The sequence below is a fragment of the Myotis davidii genome, unplaced genomic scaffold, assembly GCF_000327345.1.
Source record: "Myotis davidii unplaced genomic scaffold, ASM32734v1 scaffold982, whole genome shotgun sequence".
Taxonomy (NCBI): Eukaryota; Metazoa; Chordata; class Mammalia; order Chiroptera; family Vespertilionidae; genus Myotis; species Myotis davidii.
In genome coordinates this window covers 136028-143479 of record NW_006293848.1, presented here as the reverse complement: position 1 = coordinate 143479, position 7452 = coordinate 136028, and positions in this window count along the sequence as shown.

The window sequence follows — 7452 nt, the reverse complement described above, 5'->3', positions numbered from 1 at the left end:
AGGGCCGTTTTCAGGCTGCACACAGCCCCTTCAGGGTCGGGGTGAGGGGTTTCCCGCTGGGGTGCCCGGCCAGCCTGGGTGAGGGGCTGATGGCCGTTTTCAGGTTGGCCAACAACCCCCGGCGACCCAATTGAAACCTTGTAGCCTTGAGCGGAGCCCAGGGCCAGCCAGGGCAAGCGGGAAGCTTGGCTTCCTCCATCACCAGGGTCAATCCAAGCCTCCTGCTCCAGCTCGGTGGCCGCCGCCATCTTAGTTGGGTTAATTTGCATACTTGATCCTGATTGGCTGGTGGGTGGAGTGATGGTTAATTTGCGTGTTTCTCTTTTATTATTGTAGATAGTCATTTGGGACATGTTTCTCTCTCCTTATTTTGACAGCCTCCCTGTGTTTGTGTCTATGTATTGGGTAGAGCTGCTATATCTCCCAGTCATGGTAGTGTGTCCTTATGTAGTAGGTGTCCTGTGGGGTATGTGTCACGTCTTCACTCTCAGGTGGTGGTCAAGGGGCCTAAAATATTCCAGAACCAAGGAGTGGACTCTGCTCTCAGATGGCTGAGCAGTGATGAAATTATCATACAGAGAGGAGACCTGCTTTAGACAGGGTCCCATGTAATTAAAATCATAACCTTATCTCTTCCACAACAATTATAACCTCTTTTCCCTTTTCTGACCCTCATGCTTTTTGAGGATATCAAGGATTAATTCACATTCCCCAGGGCAAAGCAAACTCAGTGCTTAGAGAGTAGACTGTATGGACCCAGCCTTGGCTGTGCTGAAAAGATCTCCCACTTGCCCTGGCTTGTTTTGCTCAGTGGATAGAACATCAGCCTGCAGACTGAAGGGTCCCAGGTTTGATTCCAGTCAGGGGCATATGCCCAGGTTGCGGGCTTGGTCCCCAGTAGAGGACATGCAGGAGGCAGCCGATCAATAATTCTCTTTCATTGATGTTTCTATCTCTCTCTTCCTCTCTGAAATCAATAAAAATATATTAAAAAAAGAAAAGATCGCCCACTTGGACAGACTTCCACAAAGATCTGGTCATCGTGTCATTCATCGTGTCTCTTCAAGTTTTAAGTGACATTTTCACAGTCTTACGAGTGGGTCACTTGCTACTCAAAGATTCCTATCACAAAGATGTGGACACATGATGGACAGTTATCTCTAATTCATTACACAGAGGGTCAATATTGTTTTGCCCAGAAGATTATTCATGACTGTTGAGATAGTGAAAAAGACAGATGGACAAGGACAAGGGTTGAACACATTATTTTTCAGGTCTGTTTTACTCACAAGGGACATTTTTGGCCCAATGGTTCAACCTATATTTGGTACTGGTGGTAGATTCTCATTAGCTTCCAAATAAAATAAATGAAGAAAAGCAAGTAAGTATTTCCTCAAGAAATCTTGCATTGCCCTTGCCGGAGAGCTCAGTTCGTTAGAGTAGTCCCAATTCTCCAAGGTTGGGGGTCTGTCTGATCCCGGATCAGGTTATGTATAAGAATCAAGCATCAATAAGTGGAACAATAAACTGATGTTTCTCTCTCCCCATCTCAAATCAATAAATAAAAATTAAAAATATAAAAAATCTGATATCAGAAAACGTTATAAAGAAAGCCACCTAGCCCTAACCGGTTTGGCTCAGTGGATACAGCACCAGCCTGCGGACTGAAGGGTCCCAGGTTTGATTCTGGTCAAGGGCATGTACCTTGGTTGTGGGCACATCCCCAGTAGGAGGTATGCAGGAGGCAGCTGATCGATGCTTCTGTCTCATCGATGTTTCTAACTCTCTATCCCTCTCCTTTCCTCTCTGCAAAAAATCAATAAAATATATTTTTTTTTAAAAAAAAGAAAGCCACCTAGTAAAGAAACCTTTGAGGCCATGCAGTGTTATTGTTCCAAGCAGACACGCACTGACCCCTGGCGGCTTAGTGAGAAATGGCATGAGTGATGCAGGGCTCACTCATGGTTCTGTTAGTAATAGAGGCTAACACAAAACTGACACATCTTTTCAGGCTTGCTTTTAGATCAAATTACAATCTGTAAGATTTAATGTTTATGGGGGTACATTCCAATGCAAGTTATTTTCTTGGCATTTCTCACCATAGAAAGCATAAGACAGTTGTTGAGTGCAGTATTTCAGGGATTATTTTATGGGCACCTGAGTCATGCCCAGGGTCCCACCACAACAAATAGAAAAAGAAAGTGTTGGAAATAACTTGTCTACCTTATGCGCCTAAGTGACCAAATGACCGATCTACTGGTCGCTGTGATGCACACTGACCACCAGGGGACAGATGCTCAATGCACAGGATTAGGCTCCCTCCTGTCTGGATAAGGCCTGCAGGGATCAGGCCAAAATCAGCTATCCGACATCCTCCGAGGGGTCCCGGATTGCAAGAGGGCACAGGCCAGGCAGAGGGACCCCACGGGTGCATGAATCCATGCACCGGGCCTCTAGTATTAGTATAACCAAAACATAATTACAAAATCCTCCTGATCATACCAACAGGACAATATTTTTAATTGGAAGATTACAACTCAACATATCTCTAATGACATCTAAATTCATAGTTTTTTTAAAAATGGGATTACCCTATATTCCTAGTCTATTTTTCACTTTACTTTAGCAACTATGCCATCCCTATTATTTTTTCCAAATGAAACATATATTTTGTTTTGCATAGTATTTATTCTAAAATCTTGTACCTGAGTGACCTGCTTCTATGTTTCCTGCTGCCATCTTCCACCAGATCCCCTTTTTCTTTTTTTTTAATTGTTTTAAATTTTTTTTTTATTGATTTCAGAGAGGAAGGGAGAGGGGGAGAGAGAAACATCAATAATGAGAGAGAATCATTGATTGGCTGCCTCCATGCTCTACACTGGGGATCAAGCCCACAACCCGGACATGTGCCCTGACCAGGAATCTAACTCTGACCTCCTGGTTCATAGGTCGATGCTCAACCACTGGGTCACACCAGCCAAGCCCAGATCTCCTTTTTCCTTTGAACATGGACTCAACCAACAGCCATCCGATCATTTTCTCCCAGGATATCAGGCACTTCACACCATGTTTTCTTATTTTCATTTGATGTGGAGCTTCTCTAAGGAAAAATGCTCAAATTGCATTTCAGCCCTTGATCCTGTTCTTGGCATATGGTAAATACTCATTATTGATTTGGAAAATATTATGAATCTGAATGAGTTACTCAGATTCACGAAATCCATTTTTCTCTTTTGAGGAAGCACAGCTGAACTGCCTCTCTCGGCCTTCCTTGTGGCCACAAGCCAGTGTCATTTGTTGCCAATGAAGAAGAAAATTGGTGCCAATGAAAACCTGGCTTATGAAGTGCTCTGATAAATTGGTGTGGTGAGCACACAATATAATATACAGATGGTGCATTATAGAATTGTGCACCTGAAACCTATAATTTTATTAACCAGTGCCACCCCAATAAGTTCAACTTAAAAAAAGAAATGCTCTCATACATTTCTTCATGGTCTAATAGATGCAGAAGGCATGGGTGTCCTAGGAATGGAGAAGCCACAGGGTGGAAAAATTCTGAATCAGCATGTCTCTCCAAGTTCAACACCCACCTAGAATGGCATTTGCAATCGTATGTAGTGATATGTCAAGTTATGGGAGTTACGTGGTCATGCAGCATAACCTGGAATGGTGACATAGTTCAGCTGCTCCTCCAGCAGCCATCTGGTGCCAAGACACAGCCTTGAGGACCAACACCAGCTAGTAAGTGTTGGGGCAGAAAACAGATGATGGCCTCCTGTTAGGGTGGGCCAGGGGTCCTCAAACTTTTTAAACAGGGGGCCAGTTCACTGTCCCTCAGACCATTGGAGGGCCGGACTACAGTTGAAAAAAAACTATGAACAAATTCCTATGCACACAGCGGCAGCAAAAACACCCGGCGGGCCGGGTAAGTGTTTTCAGCGAGCCGCATGTGGCCCGCGGACCGTAGTTTGAGGACCCCTGGGGTGGGCAGTCGATGCTCAGCAGGGACTGTCCATGTCCATAGATCACTTCCATGATAATGACAAGAATCGTCCTCTTGTCTATGCTGGTATCCTGATTCCTGCGCTGTATAGGGAAATTCAATATTAAAGGAAGAAGTAGCTCCGCCTTGAAAACCTGTGTCAATCTGGACAAGTCACTTCACATTCCTGGGACACATTTTCCTATCTGCAGGGGTGATATTGCCAATAGGATTCTGAAGACCCTGAGATATGACCCACTTCACACCTGTGCCATTCTTTAGTAGTCGTCAAGCCAGTTTCTCTCTGGGGAACTGCACTTGCTCCTCCATCTACAAGTGAGTTAAGTAATCCTTCACTGGATGCAAAATCTGCAGAGCCATTGGAGCACCTCTACGCTTTGAGGGAGGTCAGGGTGCTCCTGGTGCCTCCACAAAGGCAATCACAAGGAGCTGGACCGCCTTTCTCAGGATTCAAGTTTTAGCAGTTCCTCCCATAAAAATTTGAGGGCTTGCAGTTAAAACCCAAGAGCCCCATAGGCTCAGGAATGTTACTGTCCGTTTTCCGGACAGACTCCCCAAAGAGATGGAGTATGTTCTGCCCTGGTGGTCCTTCTGAGTTATGGGGCAAGGATGCAGAAAATAGGGCCTGAATCACTGCCCCAGACCTGATGAGAAGGCTTCGTGAGTGACCTAGTCATCCCAGAGCAATGTGGACATAAGGAAAACAGGAAGCTTCTAAGATACCCCTTAAAACCTCCCGGATTCTGCAGATCCTACTGTTTTGTCCCCCAGCTCAGGGTGCAGTACTAGCGCTGACCACCAGGGGCGTCCTGAGTCCAGTGGGTACAGCTGGAGAAAATGGAGCAGGAGTGTCACCTGGCCCCTTGTTTTCCTCTTCCTGTTCCTGCACGACATATGGCTCCTTTTTTTAAAAAAAAAAAAAAAATGTTTTTATTGATTTTAGAGAGAGGAAGGGAGAGGGATAGAAAGATAGAAACATGGATGAGAGAAACAGCGATCTGCTAACTGCCTCCTACACACACACTACTGGGGATCGAGCCAGAAACCCGGCATGTGCCCTGACCAGGAATTGAACCTATGACCTCTTGGTTCATGGGTTGACGCTCAACTGCTGAGCCACACCAGCTGGGTGGCTCTTAATATTAGCATCCCTTCCTAATATATGACCTGGTTAGTGGTGGAGTGTATCATCTTTCTTGTTTCAGCAACCATGCCCAGAACATACGAAATGTGCTCGTGCTGAAGTAAATGAACAGTGGCTCACCCTAAAGCAGCAGTTCTCAACCTGTGGGTCGCCAACCTGTGGTTCACGACTCCTTTGGGGGTCGAACAACCCTTTCACAGCGGTCACCTAAGACCATCGGAAAACACATTATAATTACATATTGTTTTTGTGATTAATCACTATGCTTTAATTATGTTCAATTTGTAACAATGAAAATACATCCTGCATATCAGATATTTACATTACGATTCATAACAGTAGCAAAATTACAGCTATGAAGTAGCAACGAAAATAATTTTATGGTTGGGGGTCATCACAACATGAGGAACTGTATTAAAGGGTCGTGGCATTAGGAAAGTTGAGAACTGCTGCCTAAAGAATGTCCTTGCCCACCACAGTCTGGCGGGCAAGATGGACAAATCCATGAACAAAATCAAATAACACAGAGGATCCAGTGCCACTTAGGAATGCAGCAGGGAGCCACCAGGGGTGCTGGGTTCCCTCAGGTGAGGGAGTCTGAAAACAAACTCCAAGATAAGATCTATATTTTCAGCCACATGAGAGAAAAGAGCCAGGGCTACACAGGGCTGAGAATATTTACCCTGAAAAGACGCCACAATGAGCAAAGACTAGGAAGAAAAAATATATTTGGACAGAAAGCAGGCCATTGTGGATGCAGGGAGCTTAGAAAGAAAAAGCAGGTAAACAGAGGTGAGCAAGGTTAGAGCCCAGAGTGGGTACAGCCACATACTAATCTATTGCTGTGTGGAAACATTACCCCACACTTACTGTCTTCACCTATAAACACCTACTCTCTCGCCATTTCTTTGGACGAGAAACCCAGCGCGGCTCAGTGGAGGCTGCTGCCAGTGTCTCTGCTTCTGAAGCACTGGCCTCAACTGTGCTTCACTCGGGGCTTTCTGTTTCTCTAGAATCACTTAAAACAGTCTGCACCCAAAGGGAGGTCTGTTTCAAAACTGACCTGGCTGCACCAGACCTTCCCAGGCGGCCGTACACTGAAGTGTTGGTGATACTCGGTATCATGCCATGCCCAGGATCACAGACTGGTCAGAGTGCAGCCCAGGTATGAATCCTGCCCTGTGTTCTCAAAGTGGAGTCCCGTTGGCATCTGGGGCCTCCTCAGGGGCTCGGGATAATGCCGTGCTGCTGTAACCAGGTACAGACATGGAGATGTCGTGACCCCTGCCAGCACCTCACCAGCATAAATCCAGCCGTGACACCTTTATGCTGAGCTCACACTTAACGCAGTTCTGAATCTTATTCCTTATTCCATAATTAAGTAATCGAATCCCACATAGAGTTTGCAACTGGACAGGGTATATGACATGCAGACTCCAGATAAGAGTGTGCTCCAACCTGCCAAGTTCAGTCTCTGTACCCTACCATCGGTTTAGCATTAAAAATCAGAAATCTGAATGTTTGAGGAAGCCATTGCCTCTTTCTCCTTAGGTGAGGCTGTTTTTCCTTGGGCATCCAGATCATTGGCCTCGAAACACACACACACACACACACACACACACACACACACACACACACACGAAGAGGAGCATACACCCAAGTTAACAAGAAGAAGAAATGAAAGGTTGGAAGAACTACATACATGTGATAGCTCTCCTTCAATGTTATAGGTATTACTTCACATATGACCCTAAAGAGTACATCTAGAATAATCTCCATTGTGCAGACAGGAGACAGACAAGCCATGAGATACACAATGGCTTATCCAGAATCCAAAGAGGTAAGAATTCAGGGTTGAATCTGAACACAAATCTGTTTCAAAACTGGACCTGGCTGCACCAGACCTTCCCAGGCGGCTGTGGACAGAAGAGTGTTGGTGATACTCCATAGAGAGATGGTTTTGCATGGACAAGGGGCTTAGAAGTCAGGAGTTGAGAGGACTATTTGGATACCTATGATTTGAGGATCAGACTCAAGAAAAGAACTTGAGGAAGTGAAGTCACTTCCTTGGTATTTAGTAACTGACCCCAACAGAACTTGGAACCCCTGTCACCAGGCACCTACATTCCAATAACAGCCAGCTCACTTGGAAAGAGCCACTAGGTAGTGAAAGATGTTGTTTTGCTGTTTTCAGAATTTCCAAGGCCCTGGCTTTTGGAAACCCCAGCATGAGAGCCTTCCCTGATGCTGCAGACTGGCTAGGCCAGCCGTGGGCAAACTATGGCCTTGGGGGGGGGCCGGC